The 17552-nt window shown below is 40.6% G+C and overlaps 1 non-coding gene across 1 annotated transcript; it reads left to right on the forward strand.

Annotated features, from left to right (window-relative positions):
* Positions 1-13559: 13559 nt before the first annotated feature.
* LOC118152587 (small nucleolar RNA SNORD42) lies at positions 13560-13622 on the forward strand. Its single transcript, XR_004741332.1, has one exon. It is a non-coding gene; the product is annotated as a small nucleolar RNA SNORD42 (small nucleolar RNA).
* The last annotated feature ends 3930 nt before the right edge of the window (positions 13623-17552 follow it).

Consider the following 17552-nt stretch of genomic DNA (forward strand, 5'->3'; position numbering starts at 1 on the left):
ACACGGTGGCTCATGCCTGCAATCCCAGAACTTTGGGGAGGCTGAGGTGGGTAGGCAACCTAAGGTCAAGAGTTTGAGACCAGCCTGGGCAACATGGTGAAACCCTGTCTCTACTAAAAATACAAAAATTAGTCAGGTATGGTGGCAGGCGACCATAATCCCAGCTATTTGGGAGGCTGAGGCAGGAGAATCACTTGAACCTGGGAGGCAGAGGTTGCAGTGAGCTGAGACAGTGCCACTGATCTCTCCAGCCGAGGCCACAGAGTGAGACTCTGTCTCAGAAAAAAAAAAAAAGAAAAAAGCATATTCAACATAATCTTGTCACTTAAAATCCAAATAACCAAAAAGGCTGATTTTGATTTCTCAAAGACCAGCACAAGCTAGAAAATTCGAGAAACTTTACAGGCAAGTTTTTCTCATACTGTTCCAATGGTAATCTCCTTTTGGGAATCTGACCAAAAGTGAATTCTCTTCAGACCCAAAAATTGCATGTCTGTAAATACTTTCAGTGTAGTTTCAGGAAAATTAGAAACTTAGAAAACTATCTGTTTTAAAAGGCTCTTGTAGTTGTTGGCTTTTATGGTAACAAACTGACTAAAATTGATTGAATTTGTTGTAATTGATGAGGTTTCACAATGGGAGTTTCTTCATATGTTCTCCACCTACCACCTGGGTATTTGTCTTGGCTGGTGAACACTCATAGAAGATTGTTTTATTGATGACAGGGTCTCACTTTGTCACCCAGGCTGGAGTGCAGTGGTGCCATCATGGCTTACTACAGCCTCAACCTCCTGGGCTCAACCAACCCTCCCACCTCAGCCTCCCATGGGGGCCACAGGCACACGCCTCCACACCTAGCTAATTTTTTTTTTATTTTTAGTAGAGATGAGGTCTTGCTATATTGCCCAAGCTAAAGGTTATTTATTTATTTATTTGTTTGTCTTAGAGACAGGGTCTCACTATGTTGCCTAGGCTGGTCTTGAACCCCTCGGGCACCAGTGATCTTCCTGCTTACACCACCCAAAGGACCATGCTGGGATTACCAGCATGAGTCACCTTGCCCAGTTTTAATCCCCTAATGTTAAATTGGGGAAGTCAGCTAATTGAGTGATTAATTAATTTTGTATTTTGTATTTTAGTAGAGATAGGGTTTCGCCACATCGTCAGACTGGTCTCAAATTCATTAATATGCTTGGTTTCTCAGTGTTGAGATTAATTGTAGCAAAGTAAGATTGTATTACAGTTGATCCATTCTTGTTCCTCTAAAGGAATTTGAGCCTGGATAATCTGGAGCAACTGCTCTTCCCATAAAAGACATGGCCTATGAAATTGACACATTATTTAGATGGCCCTTGAACCATGAAACATCTGGGGGGCATAAATGTTTTTCTTAGACACTGGAAGCAGAGGAATGAAAGGAGGATGTGATTAGTGCGGGTTAAGACGTATCATAGAAATTTCAATATTTCATCACCAGGAAACCCTTTAAATATCTTCTCCCCATAGACAATGCGTTTTGAATGGCTTTACTTGTCAAATATATTGCTCTCATTATATAATAATAACATTTCTATTAATCAAAGGTATAATCAACATCATACCAAGTTGATGTAGTGGCAGCCAAATCAAGAATATTTTTATTGTATACATTTTTTAAGTGATATGTAATGTCTAATGGGCTTTTAAAATATCAAAAATGCTGGCTGGGCATGGTGGCTCACGCCTGTAATTCCAGTACTTTGGGAGGCCAAGGCAGGCAGATTATTTGAGGCCAGGAGTTCAAGATCAGCCTGGCCATCATGGTGAAACCCTGTCTCTACTAAAAATACAAAAATTAGTCAGGCATGATAGTGCACACCTGTAATCCCAGCTAGTCGGGAGGCTGAGTCAAGAGAATCGCTTGAACGAAGGTTGCAGTGGGAAGCAGAGGTTGCAGTGAGCCAAGATTGTGCCACTGCACTCCATCCTGGGCGACAGAGCAAGACTCCATCTCAAAAAACACACACACACACACACAACAGAGTGAGAATAAGCAGCAACATTTCAAGAGGCTTAAAATTTTCCAGAAGTGCCGGGCGCGGTGGCTCACGCCTGTAATCCCAGCACTTTGGGAGGCCGAGGTGAATGGATCACGAGGTCAAGAAATTGAGCCCATCCTGGTCAACATGGTGAAACCCCATCTCTACTAAAAATACAAAAAATTAGCTGGGCATGGTGGTGCGGGCCTGTAATCCCAGCTACTCAGGAGACTGAGGCAGGAGAATTGCTTGAACCCAGGAGGCGGAGGTTGCGGTGAGCCGAGATTGCGCCATTGCACTCCAGCCTGGGTAACAAGAGCGAAACTTCATCTCCAAAAATAAATAAATAAATAATAAATAAATAAAATTTGCGGCCGGGCGCAATGGCTCACGCCTGTAATCCCAGCACTTTGGGAGGCTGAGGCGGGTGGATCACGAGGTCGAGAGATTGAGACCATCCCGTTCAACATGGTGAAACCCCATCTCTACTAAAAATACAAAAAATTAGCTGGGCATGGTGGTGCATGCCTGTAATCCCAGCGACTCAGGAGGCTGAGGCAGGAGAATTGCCTGAACCCAGGAGGTGGAGGTTGCCGTGAGGCAAGATCGCACCATTGCACTCCAGCTTGGGTAACAAGAGCGAAACTCTGTCTCAAATAAATAAATAGATAGATAGATAGATAGATAAATAGATAGATAAAAATTTCCAGAAGTGACAAAAGACAATTTACAAATCAAATATACCCTACAAACTGCAATTAGGAAAACTAAGAAAAATCTCCATGAAGATGCACTATGGTAAAACCAAAAAAAACAACCAATAAACAAATATCAGTAATCAGGAAAGAAATAAAGGTACATGTTAAACTACCATGAAGACACAACCATCCAAATCTAAAATGTGGAAAATTCATAAGACTGTCCCATTTCTTCAACAAGTAATTGACATGAAAAGAAGTGGGACATGTAGGCGGATCTAAGATTAAAAGAGACTTATGGTAAGCAACATTTATTATAGTAAGCAAGAATATAAAGTGCAGATTAACGATCAGAAAGGCAAAGGATCCAGCCTGGGCAATAGAGCCAGACTTTGTATTTAAAAACAAAAAAAAAAAGACAAAGGATAAGTGTGGGCAAGGATGTGGAGAAAAGGGAATCTTTTCACATTGTTGGAGATAATGTTAATTAGTATAACCATATGGAAAACAGTATAGAGGCTCTTCAAAAAATTAAAAACAGAGCTACCATATGATCCAGCAATCCCATTATTGAGTTTATATCCAAAGGAAATGAAATCAATATGTTGAACAGATTATCTGCACTCTCATGTTTATTGCAACGTTATTCCCAATAGTCAAGATACAGAATCAACCTAAGTGTCCATAGTCAGAAGAATGGATAAAGAAAATTTGGTAGGGCTGGGTGGTGGCTCACAACCATAATCCCAGCACTTTGGAGGCTAAGGGGAGTGGATCACCTGAGGTCAGAAGTTTGAGACCAGTCTGGCCAACATGGTGAAACCCCGAATTAGCCCGGTGCAGTGGTGCGTGCCTGTAGTCCCAGCTACTCGGGAGGCTGAGGCAGGAGAATCACTTGAACCAGGAGGCACAGGTTGCAGTGAGCCAAGATCATGCCACTGTATTCCAGCCTGGGCAACAAGAGTGAAACTCCATCTCAAAAAAAATAAACAAAAGATAAAAAGAAGAAAATCCTGAAATCTGTGACAACGTGGATGAACCTGAAAGATATTATGTTAAGTGAAATAAACCAGACACAGAAAGATGAATATCACATGTTCTCATTTACATGTAGAATCTAAAAAAGTTGATTTCACAGAAATAGTTAATGGAACAGCAGTTACCAGAGACTGGGGAGGGTAGGAAGGAGAGGAGGATGGGGAGAGGATGGACAATGGGTACAAAGTTGCAATTAGAAAGGAAGAATAAGTGCCCGTATCCTATTTTACAGTAGGGTGACCACAGTCAACAACAAGGTATATCTCAAAATAGCTAGAAGAAAAGATTTCATATGTTCCCACCACAAAGAAATGATAAATGTTTGAGGTGATGGATATGCTAATTACCTTGATTTGATCCCTACACAATGTATACAGGTATTGAAACATTGTAGTGTATCCAATAAATATGTACAATTATTGTGTGCCAATTAAATAATTTTTTAAATTAAGTACAAATCATTTTTATTATGATATTATACAGGTTTTAAGGAAAATAGAGTTATTTGCCATGTTTGAAGAATTCCCATCCTATGAGTTGTGCACCAAGAGTACCGCCCAATACAGAAATTTAAAAATCACTTTCCCAGAGCATAGACATGTTACCTCAGCTCTATCGATTAGAGTTCTCCTGCATTGGACGTTGAGCCTGAAGCTGGTGAATCAAAAGAAATAGGAATTTTGTGGAATCAGTGCTGGGACAGGGGGCAGCCATGGTGGCAGTAACTTTTCAGAAGGAGCAGTGGTTCTACCAACAACATCCAGTATCTAGCATTGGTACTGTTGAAAGCAGCAGCATCTGCGTGTAGCAAGAGCAGCAGCAGCAGAAACAGGTGTCTTTGTAAATCCAGTTCTGGTGTGATTTTGGAACTATTTTGTGGATGAGAGTTTCCAAGTGTGTTTTTCCAACCACACTGCAGAGCCTGAGATAACAAAATAGTCATTATTAAAATTACTCTTGGCTCAAACAAAGACAAAAAAATCCAGGGGAATTAAGAATGAATATTTAGGCCGGGCGCAGTGGCTCACGTCTGTAATCCCAGCACTTTGGGAGGCCGAGGCGGGTGGATCACGAGGTCAAGAGATCGAGACCATCCTGGTCAACATGGTGAAAGCTGTCTCTACTAAAAATACAAAAAATTAGCTGGGCACGGTGGCGCATGCCTGTAATCCCAGCGACTCAGGAGGCTGAGGCAGGAGAATTGCCTGAACCCAGGAGGTGGAGGTTGCGGTGAGCCGAGATCGCGCCATTGCACTCCAGCCTGGGTAACAACAGCGAAACTCCGTCTCAAAAAACAAAAAAAAAAAAAAAAAAAAAAAAGAATGGATATTTAACAAACATATTAATCAGAAGCATTTCCACAATAGCAAAGTAAAAACATCCAAAAATATGCTCTGTGAAAGCAATGAAGACAAGTGGCGAAAAAGGTCAAAATCAACATTTTCAGAACTCTGGATAATAGTCTTGCAACAATCCAAGGAGTACTTATTTCAAGGCCAGGTATCATAGCTCATGCCTTTCAGTCTCAGCATTTTGGGAGGCTGAGGCAGGAGGATTGCTTGAAGCCAGGAGTTTGAGAGTAGCCTGGGCAACATAGGGAGACTCTGTCTCTACAACAAATTAAAAAAAAAGAAAATTGGCCATGCACGGTGGCTCACGCTGGGTGGTAATTCCAGCACTTTGGGAGGCCAAGGCGGGCAGATTACGTAAGGAGATGGAGACCATCCTGGCTAACACAGTGAAACCCCGTCTCTACTAAGAATACAACAAATTAGCCAAGCATGGTGGCACATGCCTGTAGTCCCAGCTATTTGGGAGGCTGAGGCAGGAGAATCACTTGAACCTGGGAGGCAGAGGTTGCAGTGAGCTGAGATCATGCCACTGCACTCCAGCCTGGGCAACACAGTGAGACTCTGTCTAAAAAAAGAAAATTAGCTGGGCATGGTGGCACATGCCTGTAGTCTCAGCTACTCAGGAGGCTGAGGTGGGAGGATCGCTTAAGACCAGAAGTTAGAGGCTGCAGTGAGCAATGATTGTGTCATTGCACTCCAGCCTGCCTTGACTACGGAGTGAGACTATCCACCACCACCACCCCTCACAAAGGGTTTTATTTCAATAAGAATAGGGAACTTGGTGTATTCTCATACTCCTCTCTCCAACTCCACGGTAGTCTTGAAAACCAGTATCTCTACAACTACAGTGAGTACAAAAACCAGATGCTTAGGAACCATTGGGACACAACAGATTTAGAGCACTCCACAATAATCAGTTTCTGTAGTATTGCAGCAATTTGACTTATCTGGTAATTCCGTGAAACAAGCTGTATGCTCAAATTTGTCCTTATCTCACCTGACTCAGAGCTCACTCTGCAAAAAGCCGTAGCCCTAGATTGATTCTCAAAAACATTTGGTGGCAGCTGTTTAACATCACACCCATCTGAGGTGGCAGTACAAGTTAGGGCTAAATTAGAGACTGACATCAATCAATCAATCAATCAAACTGGGGAATACACTATCCATTGAGGGCTTTAAAAATCTCCAACACATTCCTGGGACTCTAGTAGGCCACACTCATGGGCAGAGCTGGGCACATGGCCAGGAAACAGCTGAGAACAGGCTAGTCTCTCACTGCTGCCTGACCTTGAGGGTCTGTCTACACAAGCTGGAAGGGAAAGCTAAGGCAGCATCATTACCAGACTGCTGGAATATCAAAGTCATGCCCCAATACACTCAGAGAGACCCTAAGCAAAGACTTGGAGTTTTATTGTTTCAAAGCACTTAAGGAAAACACATTAAGTGAAATGGACAGAATTCAAGAACAACAGTTGTAAAAAATGAAACTTCATTTTCTTTTTTTTTTTTTGAGATGGAGTTTCGCTCTTGTTACCCAGGCTGGAGTGCAGTGGCGCGATCTCGGCTCACCGCAACCTCCACCTCCTGGGTTCAGGCAATTCTCCCGCCTCAGCCTCCTGAGTCGCTGGGATTACAGGCACGCGCCACCATGCCCAGCTAATTTTTTGTATTTTTAGTAGAGATGGGGTTTCACCATGTTGACCAGGATGGTCTCGATCTCTTGACCTCGTGATCCACCCGCCTCGGCCTCCCAAAGTGCTGGGATTACAGGCGTGAGCCACCGCACCCGGCCCGAAACTTCATTTTCAATAAGGGATAGAACGACCAGGCAGAAAGTCAGCAAGAAAACGGAAGACTCAAACAACTCTATAAAACGACCATACCTGGCTGGGCATGGTGGCTCACACCTGTAATCCCAGCACTTTGGGAGGCCAAGGTGGGTGGATCACGAGGTCAGGAGTTCGACACTAGCCTGACCAACATGGTGAAACCCCCATCTCTACTAAAAATACAAAAATTAGCCAGGCATGGTGGCAGACTCCTGTAATCCCAGCAACTCAGGAGGCTGAAGCAGGAGAATTGCTTGAACCCAGGAGACAGAGGTTTCAGTGAGCTGAGATTGTGCCACAGCACTACAGCCTGGGCAACAGAGCAAGACTCTGCCTCAAAAGCAAAAAGAAAACAAAATCAAAATGATCAAACCTAATAGACATATAGAACACTTCTCCATTAATAGCAGAACACACATCCTTTTCAAATGCACATGGAATATTCTCCAGCATAAGCTGTATGCTACCTCATTTTAAAACACCTCAAAAAATTTAGAAAGATTGAAGTCATACAAAGTATTTTCTGTGACCACGATGAAATCAAATCAGGACTTAACAAAAGGAAATTTGAGAAATTCACAAGTATGTAGAAATTAAACAACAAACTCCAAAATAGCCAATAAGTCGAGTAAAAAATACAGCAGAAACTAAGAAGTAATTTGAGATGGATAAAAATTTTTTTAATATAAAGATGGGGTTTCACCATGTTGGTCAGGCTGGTCTTGAACTCCTGACCTCAGGTGATCCACCCGCCTTGGCCTCCAAAGTGCTTGGATTACAGGCATAAGCCACCTCGCCTGGCCATGAGATGGATAAAAATTAAAAGAGCATATGAAACTATGAGATCCAGCTAAGTTAGTTTATGGAGAAAAATTTATAGGTGTAAATGCTTGTATTTAATTAAATTAATTTATTTGCACCTGCCTGACATCTTGCTTTTTAAATAAAATATTGGGACTGGGCACAGTGGCTCACACCTGTAATCCCAGTAATCCCAACATTTTGGGAGGCCAAGGCAAGTGGATTGCTTGAGGCCAGGAGTTCGAGACCAGCCTGGGCAACATGGTGAAATCTGGTCTCTACAAAAAATACCAAAAATTAGCAGAGCCTTAGTGGCTTGTGCCTATAGTCCCAGCTATTCAGGAGGCTGAGGTGGGAGGATCACCTTAACCAGGGAAGCAAAGGTTGCAGTGAGACAAGGTAGCACCACTGCACTCTGGCCTGGGCAACAGAGTGAGACCCTGTCTCAAAATAATAATAATAAAATAAAAAGTAAGATGTCAGATCAATAACTAATTTTCTACTGTAAGAAACCAGGAAAAGAAAAATTAAATGCAAAGCCAGCAGGATAAATGAACTAACAAGAATTTAAGTAAAAATTAATGAAATAGAGGGTATAAAAACAATAGAGAAAAATCAACAAAACCAAAAATTGGTTTTGGAAAAAATCAACAAAATTGACAAACCAGTAGTTATATTGACCAATAACAATAGAGAAGACTTAACTAAAATCAGGAATAAGAGAGGAGACACTGATACAGACCTTACAGAAATAAAAAGGAATGTAAGAAAATACGATGAACAATTGTACATCAACAAATTGGATAACCAAAATGAAACAGGTAAATTCCTAGAAAGCAAAAACTATTGAAATTGACTCAAGAAGAAATAGAAAACCTAAATAACTCCAGTCTGGGTGACAGAGCAAGACCCTGGTCTAAAAAAAATAAAGTAAAATAAAAACTAAAATGAAAAGAAAATCTGAATGGATATATAACAAGTAATGAGATTGAATTAATAATTAAAAAATAATAATTTAAAAAGAAAAACTTTCCATGAAGAAAAGCCCAGAACTAGATGCTTCCCAGGTGAATTTTACCAAAATGAAGAATTAACACCAATTTTTCACAAATTCTTCCAAAAAACAAGAGGGAACACTTTGCAGTTCTTTCTATAAGGCTAGTATTACTCTGATATTAAAGAATGACATAGACATAACAAGAAAACTACAGACCAATATCTCTTATGAATATGTATATAAAAATTCTCAAAACAAACCTTAGGCCTGGGCACTGTGGCTTATGCTTGTAATCCTGGGCACTTTGGGAGGCTGAGGCAGGTGGATTACTTGAGGTCAGGAGTTCAAGACCAGCCTGGCCAGCAATGATGAAACCCCCGTCTTTACTAAATATACAAAAGTTAGCCAGGCATGTTGGTGCATGCCTGTAATCCCAGCTACTCCGGAGGCTGAGACAGAATTGCTTAAACCCGGGAAGTGGAGGTTGCAGTGAGTCAAAATCGTGCCACTGCCCTCCAGTCTAGGTGACAGAGTGAGACTCTGTCTCAACAAAAACAAAAGCAAAAAACCCTAAAACTTAGGAAACTGAATCCAGCAATATATGAAAAGGATTACACACCATGACCAGATGGTATTAATCCCAGGAATGCAAAATTTGTTTAATGTCTGAAAACCAATATATCACATCATATTAATATAAAGAAAAAACACATGCTAACCTTTACAGATACAGAAAAAAGCACTTGACAAAATACAATACTCTTCCATGATAAAAACAAATACACGCAACGAACTAGAAATAGAAGGTGTTAGGAAGTGAATTGTGTTCCCCCTTCAAATTCTTATGTTGGACCCCTAACCTCCAATGAGGTTGTATTTGGAGGCAGGACCTTTAAGGAGGTAATTAAGGTTAAATGAGTCCAGGCATAGTGGCTCACGCCTGTAATCCCAGCAGTTTGGGAGGCCAAAGTGGGCGGATCACTTGAGGTAAGGAATTCGAGATCAGCCTGGCTAACATGGTGAAGCTTAATCTCTACTAAAAATACAAAAAGTATCTGGATGTGGTGGTGCATGCCTGTAATCCCAGCTACTTGCAAGGCTGAGGCAGGAGAATCACTTGAACCCAGGAGGCAGAGGTTGCAGTGAGCCGAGATCGCACCACTGCAGTCCAGCCTGAGCGACACAGTGAGACTCCATCTTTAAAAAAAAAAAAGGTTAAATGAGGTCATTTGGGTGTGTCCCTAATCTGAGGGGGACTACTGTCCTTATAAGAAAAGGAAGAGACATCAGCTCTCCTCCACCAACACAAACACAAAAGGCATTCGAGGACAAAGTGAGAATGCAGCCATCTACAATCCAGGAAAAGCGGCTTCAACAGAACCTAATCAATGGGATTTTGATCTTGGAAATTTAGTTTCTAGAACTATGGGAAATAAATGTCTGTTTAGGTCACCCAGTTTCTGGTATTTTCTTATGGTAGCCCAAGCAGACTAATGCAGAAGGAACTTCCCCAATCTGATAAAAACTATCTAAAAAAGCCCCACAACTGGCTGGGTGCAGTGGCTCTCAGCACTTTGGGAGGCCAAAGTGGGAGGATTGCTTGAGCCCAGGAGTTCAATATCAGCCTGGGCAACATAGGGAGACCTCATCTCTACTTAAAAAAAAAAAAAAAAAAAAGGCTGGGTGCAGTGGCTCACGCCTGTAATCCCAGTGCTTTGAGAGGTCAAGGTGGGCAGATCACGAGGTCAAGAGATTAAAACCATCCTGGCCAACATGGTAAAACCCCATCTCTACTAAAAATACAAAAAGTTAGCTGGGTATGGTGGTGCATGCCTATAGTCCCAACTACTCGGGAGACTGGGGCAGGAGAATTGCGTGAACCCGGGAGGCGGAGGCTGCAGTGAGTGGAGATCTTGCCACTGCACTCCAGCCTGGTGACAGAGCGAGACTCCATCTCAAATAAATAAATAAATAAAAATAAAAATTTCAGGGCAAGGTGGATCCTCCCCAGCTACTTTGGAGGCTGAGATGGGAGGATCACTTGAGCTCAGGAGGTCGAGGCTGTAGTGTGAGCCATGATCATGCCACTGCACTCCAGCCTGAGTGACAGAGCAAGATCCTTTCTCAAAAAAAAAAAAAAAGGCCTAATGTCTCTCTTCCCCAAATTATCTTTTTTTTTTTTTTTTTTTTTGACATAGGGTCTCACTGTTGCCCAAGCTGGAGTGCAGTAGCTCAATCACAACTCACTGTAGCCTCTACCTCCTGGGCTCAAGTGATCCCACCTCAGCCTCCAGGGTAGCTGGGACCACAGGCGCTTGCCACCATGCCAGGCTAATATTTTTGTATTTTCTGTAGAGACAAGGTTTCACCACGTTTCTTAGGCGGGTCTCAAAACTCCTGGGCTCAAGTGATCAGCCCTCCTTGGCCTCCCAAATGCTGAGATTACAGGCTTGCGCCACTGTACCCAGCCCCCATTTTACCTTTTCTTTTGTTTGGTGAGACATCTCATAGTTTCTCTGATGTGCAGTCTCTTTTGTTGCAGCCAGTCAGTAAACCTCACTTCTTTCAGCTACAGGTTTGTCCCTGATGATCTGAGGCTGATTGAGCTGGAACAATACCATGGAGGTATGGCCAAGATCCTCGCTGCCATGAACCAGAGAACAGAACCCTCGGTAATAATATACACATCTGAGACTTCTTGAGTCTCTCCAGCATTAGCCTCTCTGTCCTTGATTACATGGGTTTTGCATTGAATCTGGACTTTTATTATCTCTTTGACCCTTCAGAGTCATGCTGATTTCTTGAATCAGCAGGCAGAGCAATGTATCCTTTGGGTTAGGGCCTAAATTCATGAGTGTTTCTTTTCTATTTTGTATTTTAAAAAGAGAGATAATTTATTTAAAAACAGTTTCTTTTGTATTACTTATAAAAGTAATATTTTTATTTTTGACCACCACCCAACCTCTTGTGGTTCGCCTCCAAGATACTTGCACTACTTCCTGGCATAACTTCACAGAGGACAGTGAATTGTAGAGGCTACTCTGGAGAACTTTGGCTCAAACAGATTGTTCATTTTAGGCATATCTTAGAATGAAAAAGGAAAAAAACCCAGCTCTCGTGAGGGGACTATCTTCTCTATTCTTTTTCTTTTTTATTAAATTGTTTTTTCTCCTTTTAAAATGTTTTTTTTCTTTTTTGTCTTGTCTTTCTAAAAGAGAGATCATTTAGTTTAATGAATGACTCCCTCCCTCTCCAAACATCCTTCATTTCCATTCTTAGGGGTTTAATAAATATTGGCTGTTTTATTCTATGAGCTGGTAAAATTGTAAAGGGCCCCAGTTACTGTTTAAACCAGGTGTAACAACTCATGTGTGCATGTGTATCCTGAAATGGGTTTTTCTATATCTAAACTTTTTCCCTCTCCTTAGAGCAGAAAGATTATTGGCTTTTCTCCAGTGATTGTATATGTATCTATAGCTGGCTCCTGCTTTTTATTTTCTTTTTTATTTTTTGAGACGAAGTTTTGCTCTTGTTGCCCAGGCAGGAGTGCAATGGCGCAATCTTGGCTCACTGCAACCTCCGCCTCCTGGGTTCAAGCAATTCTTCTGCCTCAGCCTCCCGAGTAGCTGGGATTACAGGCATGCACCACCACACCGCGCTATTTTTTTTTTGTATTTTTAGTAGAGACGGGGTTTCACTATGTTGGTCAGGCCGGTCTTGAACTCCTGACCTCGTGATCCACCTGCCTCAGCCTCTCAAACTGCTGGGATTACAGGCTTGAGCCACCGTACCCGGCCTTATTTCTTTCTTTTAAAGCAACAGAGTTGCACTATGTTACCTAGACTGGAGTACAGTGGCTATCCACAGATGTGATTACGGTACACTCCAGCCATGAACCCCTGGGCTTAAGGGATCCTCCTGCCTCAGTCTCCTGAGTAGCTGGGACTATGGGTGCATACCACTGTGCCTGGCTTCTTCTCACTTTCTTCTTCTGTTTTCTCCCTCCTATCCTCTCTCAAGAAATTTTAAAGGTAAATTGACTAAAAAATCATTTTGTTGTCAGATGTGCACTCTAGAAATATCTAGTCCACATAAATAATAAAAAAATTCTAAAAAGAAAAAGTTAAAAATGGTATTTTATTATATAAAAATGCTAACACTATATTTTAATTTTCATAATACCCAAAGCTAAATTCCTAATGCTTTAAACTTTCTAAATTTTTATGTTGGACTTATGAGTGAAATAACTTCTTATTTCCAAAAATTGTTTAACATTGAAAATATAATATGGTGTTTAATTAAATAAAAATATAATTACAGATGTCTTTTAAAAGGTTTTGATTATGTGAAATTCCTGTAATACTATCAAATGTGTTAATTAACATTATAATTTCCAAGTTCTTAAATTTTTAAGAACTTATTAAACAAATTAATTGATATAAGATCTTTGGATACTTGAACAATTTTAAGTTAAAAAATGATACAAAACTCTGGTCATAGTATATGATAGAAAAATCTTGGCCGGGAGCGGTAGCTCACGCCTATAATCCCAGCACTTTGGGAGGCCGAGGTGGGTGGATCACGAGATCAAGAGATCGAGACCATCCTGGTCAACAAGGTGAAACCCAGTCTCTACTAAAAATACAAAAATTAGCTGGGCATGGTGGTGCGCACCTGTAGTTCCAGTTACTCGGGAGGCTGAGGCAGGAGAATTGCCTGAACCCAGGAGGCGGAGGTTGTGGTGAGCCGAGATTGCGTCATTGCACTCCAGTCTGGGTAACAACTGCGAAACTCCGTCTCAAAATAAAAGAAAAAAGAAAAAGAAAAAAAAAAAAAAAGAAAAATCTTAATCTCCTGAGACTTGTGATGTTTTCAAAGGAGCCATGTTTTCAAAGAAGCCACTGATGTATGTGTGGAAATTTTATAATTTAAAGGAAAAAAAAGTAAAAAAAAACAAAAAACAAAAAACTTCTGGTCACTAAATACAGATGTTTTTCTATTCTTAGAAGGTTATAAAATGACTATAAACCGGATGTGCAAATGTTCTTTTCAGAATAGGGGATTTGACAAAAAGTAAAATAAGCAAACAAGCAAAAATAAACTGCGCAAATGCTTTGAATGATATCATATATGGGTTTGTTTTGTCAGGTTAACATTTATGAAGATAGTTTAAAATGTGTACCCAAAAAATTAGGTAGATATTTCTTGGTTTACTGTCTTCTAGACTTCTGTGCAAAAAACAAAAGTTGGTTGCTTTGGTTAAAGGTGATAATAAAATAATAAATACTATACTCATAATCATTACAGAGAAACATGAATATATACATAAGATAATAGATAGTTTATTTACTAGTTTATATATTTACATTGTAATTTCAAGTATCAATACAATTGATTTATTTAATATATTGATCAGATTAATTTTATCTTAAAAGCTTTAATTTTGTAACTTTTACATAACCATGTACTTACATACGTATGTCTAAACACACACACATAAATAGATATTAAGACCGATTGAAGAATCATCTGTAAATAATAAAAAAAATTAAGGTGAAATCCAATGTTAATAGATTTATTCATTAAAAACAGATAAATCATTGACTAAAAATTGTTAGCTGTATGATATTCTAAAATAACAAAAGTCAAATTAGAATTTGGATTTTCTTTTTGGAAAATGACCAAGTTAGTCTGTGACTACATTATAGCTATTCTTTTTAATCACCAAAATAGTCTATGTATTCTCTAGACTACTTGGCACACTCTAGAACAATTCTGACCAAAAATTCCTCACTTTTCAGTTAAGTTTCTAGTAATAACTGTTCCCTACTGATGTGGTTTTTAAATATGTATAATAACTATAACTATGGTTTGGAGTTTTTGTTTGTTTTGATAGAGTCTCACTCTGTCACCCAGGCTGGAGTGCAGTGGTACAGTCTCCACTCACTGCAGCCTTGACCTCCTATGCTCAAGCCATCCTCCCACCTCAGCCTCCCCAGTAGCTGAGGCTACAGGCATGTGACACCATGCCCAGATAATTGTTTTTTTGTTTTGATTTGTTTTTTTGAGACAGAATCTTGCCCAAGCTGGAGTGCAGTGGCGCAATCTGGATTCATTGCAACCTGTTCCTCCCAGGTTCAAGCGATTCTCCTGCCTCAGCCTCCCGAGTAGCTGGGATTACAGGTGTGTGCCACCAAGCCCAGCTAAGTTTTGTATTTTAAGTAGAGATGGGGTTTCACCATGTTGGCAGGCTGGTCTCCAACTCCTGACCTCAACTGATGTGCCTGCCTTGGCCTCCCAAAGTGCTGGGATTACAGGTGTTAGCCACCATGCATGGAGGTCTTGGGTTTTGAAAATTATAATTTCTGAGCCGGGCCAGGTGGCTCAAGCCTGTAATCCCAGCACTTTGGGAGGCCGAGGCGGGTGGATCACGAGGTCAAGAGATCGAGACCATCCTGGTCAACATAGTGAAACCCTGTCTCTACCAAAAATACAAAAAATTAGCTGGGCATAGTGGTGCATGCCTGTAATCCCAGCTACTTAGGAGGCTGAGGCAGGAGAATTGCCTGAACCCAGGAGGCTGAGGTTGCGGTGAGCCGAGATTGCGCCATTGTGCTCCAGCCTGGTTAATGAGCGAAATTCCGTATATAAAAAAAAAATTATAATTTCTGTTCATACCTTGTATCTTCTGACAATTCTTCTTGACTCTGCCTTTATATTAGGCCCTAAATTCAGAATAATAAAAATGTTAAGATGTCTTTTATACTTAAAATATTTGCTCCTTCATCTTCTATGAGAAGGATAATTGAAATAAATGGCCTTGAGTGGTGGCTCATGCCTATAATCCCAGCACTTTGGGAGGCCAAGGCAGGCAGATCACTTGAGCCCAGGAGTTCAAGGCCAGCCTGGGCAACACAGTGAAACCATCTCTGCGAAAAATCAAAAAATACAAAAAATTAGCTGGGCATGGCGTGTGCGCCTCTGGTCCCAGCTACTCCAAAGGCTGAGGTTGGAGAATTGCTTGAGCCCAGGAAGCAGAGGTTACAGTGAGCAGAGATCATGCCACTGCACACCAGCCTGGGTGACCCCAACTCAAACAAACAAACAAATAAATAAATAAATGTGGACATTTTTCAAACTTAAACAATTGCGAGGACTTTAAAAAAAAACATGAAAAAGGAAAAGGAAAAAAACCCATATTTTATGAATTTTCTACCATGTGGACACATTTTTATTTCAAAAAATAAGTAACTTAAAAACAGATATGCCTTTTTCAATTAAAAAGTTAAAGAACATATCAATCTTATGCACACTTAATGTAAATTACTCTGTCTAAACCTGATAGTAAGCCAACAGTTCAGAGACATGCACTAAAAAAATGGGCAGCTGTTGGTAGAAATAATTTTTGGATATGTGGAGAAATAGCTGGGATTTTAATAAGGGCTGTGGGATTCTGGAGTCATAAAGAGATGTTGTAGAAGGGGGATGTTAGAAAGAATAAAAAACAGGAAATTTAATTTTTTTCACAGGAAAATTAAACTGAAAAAACTGCTTTGGATACAGTACAGAGCCAGTGAAGGATACATAATAGTACTTCTGAAACAAAAGGCAAGAAAGGAATGGCCAGAAGTTTGTGTATAGGAGAACTTTCCCAGCAGTTCTGCTGTGAATATCGAGAGGGAAGGCCAGGTCTTTCTTCATGAAATGAAGAGTCGGGAGAATTCTGGGCTGGTAATGTCAGCAGATCAATTTACCTACTCAGAACTCACATTTCCACTGTCCTTTTGAGTTCAGAAGGGTGATCTGCTAAGACGGCTGAAGTGTCTGGGGACCTTTTTTTTTTTTTCTTGAGACAGAGTCTTGCTCTGTTGTCCAGGCTGAAGTGCAGTGGCGTGATCTCAGCTCAATATAACCTCTGCTTTTCTGGTTCAAGCGATTCTCCCACCTCGGCCTCCCAAGTAGTTGGGATTACAGGTGTCCACAACCATGCCTGTCTAATTTTTATATTTTTAGCAGAGATGGGGGTTTGCTATGTTGGCCAGGCTGGTCTTGAATCCTGAGCTAAAGTGATCCGCCCGCCTCAGCCTCCCAAAGTGCTAGGATTACAGATGTGAGTTACCATGCCCGGCCTCTGAGGACTTCTTAATTTACTATATTTTATTCTAAAGGAGGACCTTTGATATTAGCTAGTAGTACAGTATATTGTACAGAAAAAAGGATAGAGGCATGCATAACAACTATTAGCACAAATTTTTCTCTTCTAGCACAGATATGACTCCTGTCAATTAGCAGTTGTGACACACATTGCTTAAAATCAACAGCTGATTCAATAATTGGAAATATGAACTTTATAGATAAAAATTATAAAATAAATTGATTTCTATAAGCTCATTTAGGAAGGATACTTCAGCTAACTATATTCTCCTTTGGTATTTTTTGTTTCTCCTTTGGGATTTTATTCTTTCTTTTTGCTCACAAATATTTTTGAATTTATATTCCTAAAGGCAAAAAAAAAAAAAAAAAAAAAGGGAACTTATACTAAAATAAGCAACTGTTTCTCTTCTTTCTTTCTTTCTTTTTTTTTTTTTTTGAGACAGAGTTTCGCTGTTGTTACCCAGACTGGAGTGCAATGACACGATCTCGGCTCACCACAACCTCCGCCTCCTGGATTCAAGCAATTCTCCTGCCTCAGCCTCCCAAGTAGCTGGGACTACAGGCACGCACCACCATGCCCAGCTAATTTTTGTATTTTTAGTAGAGACGGGGTTTCACCTTGTTGACCAGGATGGTCTCGATCTCTTGACCTCGTGATCCACCCA

The sequence above is a fragment of the Callithrix jacchus genome, chromosome 3 (genome assembly GCF_049354715.1).
Source record: "Callithrix jacchus isolate 240 chromosome 3, calJac240_pri, whole genome shotgun sequence".
NCBI classification, from domain to species: domain Eukaryota; kingdom Metazoa; phylum Chordata; class Mammalia; order Primates; family Cebidae; genus Callithrix; species Callithrix jacchus.